The sequence below is a fragment of the Pinus tabuliformis genome, chromosome 3_2 (genome assembly GCF_031772625.1).
Source record: "Pinus tabuliformis cultivar Carrire ecotype Pingquan chromosome 3_2, CPIR1, whole genome shotgun sequence".
Classification (NCBI taxonomy): Eukaryota; Viridiplantae; Streptophyta; class Pinopsida; order Pinales; family Pinaceae; genus Pinus; species Pinus tabuliformis.
In genome coordinates, this window is record NC_142302.1 from 1,258,664,530 (window position 1) to 1,258,668,875 (window position 4,346).

Consider the following 4,346-nt stretch of genomic DNA (forward strand, 5'->3'; position numbering starts at 1 on the left):
CGTCTGAATGCATTAAAATTGGAAGGAGTCATCTCTTTGCTTCTATTACAGGAAGCCCTTTTTATTTTTTCCAAAGTATAAATAAGATCGAGTCGAATATGACAACATTGTCTTGATGTAGATGGCCTACTAGAAGAATGATTGCTGGGTTTTTGAAATGTTTCCTCGTTATTCATGTTGTGCTGTCTACTTACGCCAAGTTTTATAATTTATTTGGTTTAACAAATATCTACTAATAATATATATGCCAGAAATTTGACCACGATAAACCTGCAATCGGTTAAAATATATATGCTAGAAACTTGACCATATAGGCATCCTTTCCCTGGTAACATATAGGCATTTTCTGATACTCTTCATGGGGAATTTAATTTTTCTTAGGATGCCTTCTTGCATCTTCGATTGCGAAGGAAGAAGCTGCGAAATTGGGAACGGTGATTGGTATAGACCTGGGAACTACTTACTCCTGTGTTGGGGTTTACAAGAATGGTCATGTGGAGATTATTGCCAATGACCAAGGTAACCGTATTACCCCATCATGGGTGGCGTTCACGGAAAATGAGAGGTTGATTGGAGAGGCTGCCAAAAACCAGGCCGTAGTCAATGCCGAACGAACCATCTTTGATGTCAAGAGACTCATTGGGAGAAAGTAAGTACTCTGATCTCTGATTTTCCCATTCATTAGACAATTATATTTATTGCAAGTCCAATTCTCACCTTGATATTGAACCCACAAGGGTGCCAGTCATGAAATTGGCATGTTAAGTCAAGGGTCGAGCAACATTCTGGTTGGGGTCAGATCAGGATTTGATTTCTGCCTTGTCCAAACTTCAAGAAAATGATTTAAAACTTTTACTTGATGAGCACAATTAAATGAAAACATTTGTTTTATATAGGTTTGAAGACAAAGAAGTTCAGAAGGATATGAAACTGGTACCATACAAGATTGTGAACAAAGATGGGAAACCTTATATTCAACTTTAGGTACAAGATGGAGAGACAAAGGTATTTAGCCCTGAGGAAATCAGTGCTATGATTTTGACTAGGCAAGACTATAAAGGACGTTGTGGTGACTATCCCTGGTATGCTTTCTTTTCAACCTTTTTTTTATGAGGTTGTGGGTAACCAATTGTTGACTGCATTGTGACTATTAACTTATGGGCTTGCGCAACTTATTTCACTGATGCACAGCGCTGAGCAATGAAGGATGCTGGTGTTATTGCTGGCTTGAATGTAGTTTGTATTATCAACGAACCCACAGCTGTAGAAATAGCTTATGGCTTGGACAAGAAGCGTGGAGAGAAAAATATTGTTGTTTTTGATCTTGGCGGTGGCACGTTTGATGTCAGCGTTTTGACTATTGACAACAGAGTTTTGAGGTTTTGGCTACAAACAGTGATACCCATCTTGGAGGTAATTTGTCTGAACTCTGTCTGGCAGTTTTACATTACGAATTTGAATACGTGCATGGTGGTTATCATTGACTTTTTTGGTTGGCTTTCGAGCTTTGAACTTACCAGGATGTACACTAATATGCAGGTGAGGACTTTGACCAAAGGATAATGGAATATTTCATCAAATTGATCAAGAAAAAGCACGGAAAGGATATTAGTAAGGATAGCAAAAATGAAATAAGACATTCAATGTGTTCCTTGTAATATAGATATAAACAAAACATCTAAAGAAAAGTAATTGCACAATGATCCAGTCCAAGAAAACAAGGTTTTCCACAAACCAATTAACTCTTTTAGAAAAATTCAACAATTCCAATTTAATAATCCTATCGGCCTCTCTTTGTACCTTTTGGGACAATTGCTAGTTTATTTATTACCCCAATTTTTATAAGTTTTATAACTAACTACTCCATTATTTAGATTTAATAACTTGGTTGACTTACTATTTAATTAATTAATTTTTATTTATTTATTTATTTATTTTATATTATCTTAATTAAATTACTCTATTACTCGATTATTTACATATTTGTTAAACTTCTATTTATAACTATTATTAAAAATTAATTTAATCTATAGTTAACTTATTATTTATTAGTATATGGAACAGCCCCTTTGACTTATATATCCTAATATTTATGTATTTTTATATATTTAATAATGTTTATATTTAACTATTAATTACTCTAACTTTTTAGATACAAAATCTTTGATAACTAATTATTAATGTAAATTAATTTAGGTTATAATTTATTTTAATAGATATAAGTGGTTAAAAAGGGTCCGTTCACTTTTAAGAATTTAACTAACCAAAATCAATTTTTTAATTAAATATTGGTTATTCCCCTAATCCAGTCAAATCTAGCCGTTGTCAATATAGCCGTTCCCTGGTCTTGGAATTGGAGTTTCTGCTCTATCTATTTAATCATACTAAGCCTGATCTGCTCATTCAACTTGTCCTGACGATGAACGACACTTGTTGGTTCGAAACACGTCACAAATGAAATTTCTTGTGATTTACGTCGAAGAAACTCTCTTATAGAAGATATGGCTTCTGAAGTTTCATAGAAATGGGTAAAAAAAGGGGAACTGATATTGCCACATGGAATCACCAAAAGAGTCCATGTGGCACCATCCAAAAGGTGCCACATGTCACCCTCTAGATGCCTCCATGTGTCCTATGCTAGTAGGTGAGAAGGACCAACCCTCGAGCGCCATGTGCCAACAAAATGTAAGAGAGAGCAAATTAAAATCATTCAATTAGAGGTTTACTTTTATTTCCATTTATGACCCCATGTATGGGTTCATTTTACTAATTTCAATCACATAGTGAAATATATTACAGTTTCTAAATATCATTTAAGAATATATCACAATTTAATTTGATAACCTAATGTTTGTAAATAAATTTAAAGGTAATTGATAACATTAATAAAAAAAATTAGTAGTATCATCATATATAAAAATTCTCCATCAAAAAATTATTGAAAATTTTCAATATACATATATGACTACTAGATCAACACCTATCGCATCTATCATTATTTCAAGGTAAATTCACAACTTTACATCTAAAACTAGTAATATCATCATACATAATGATTCTAAAAAAAATACATGGACAATTTTCAACACATATATAAAGTAACAAGATAATACTGATAATATCCTCATCATATTTAATCAAATCAACTAAGATTCAACGTGTGATTATAATATCAAAATCCTTCATGAATATCATTATTCTAAGGTAAATTCACAACATCCATCATCATACATAATAATTCTCCATCAAAATAATGTTGTTAATTTTCAATATATACATAAAATAACAAGATAATAATGATAATATCTTTATCGTATTTAATCAAATCAACTAATATTCAATGTATGATTACCAAAACAAAATGTTTCATAGGTATCATTATTCTAAGGTAAATTCCCCACATCCATAAAAAAATAGGAATCTCATCATACACAATAATTCTTCATAAAAAAAAATGTAAACAATTTTCAACATATTCATAAGGTAACTAGATAGTATCGATAGTATCATCATCATTATTCGAATCAACTAAAATTCAAATGTATGATTACCATATTAAGACATCCCAACTAAATACAAAAAATAGTGCATGGTCTGCTAGCACCACAAAAATCATAGTCAATATCATCCTCATGATCATTTCCATGATCATCATCGTGACCATGTTGATAATCTCATCCACATGATCATCACCAATGTCATTTCCATACTCATCATCATCATCTTTGATATCGGATGTAAGCTCAACATAGTCTATATCATCATCTTCACGGTCATTACCTGTAGCGTTCAGGAAAAAAAATCAATATTACATGTTAGTACTAATTCCATAGCACAATGCATATTTTTGTTACAATGCTAACAATAAAATGAGGTAGGATATAATAACATTTAATAGTACTAAAAAATAAAATGAAAATATGGTTTAAGATATATTGGAGATCCAACTAAAATTACACTTATAATTCACATTAAGTAGTAGAAGCATTTTTTAATGCATATGAAGTAGGTACCCGTTTATTATTCATACTCTATTGTCAATGTTTCTTATGATGTCCATGCATGATTGGTAAATTAATACTGGAAGCTTTACTTCAAATTACAATTGTAATTCACATACAATATGAATGTCATATGAAATATTGAGTTGTTTTTAATGCATGTATTTTTCTCTATGATATAATGGATCCTAATGTTCATTCAAGAACAAATGCTCACAAATAATTACTTCATTTTATCCATTATCACACTAAATCCATTATACCTAGTAATGATAATGATTCCATTCAAATTGTTGTCAACTCCCTAAATTATAGTGTAAAATAGAATTAAAATATTGATTTCAA

At 31.1% G+C, this 4,346-nt stretch overlaps 1 pseudogene; it reads left to right on the forward strand.

Moving 5' to 3' along the window:
* Positions 1 to 374: 374 nt before the first annotated feature.
* Positions 375 to 1,673, forward strand: LOC149185303 (luminal-binding protein-like; annotated as a pseudogene).
* Positions 1,674 to 4,346: the final 2,673 nt, after the last annotated feature.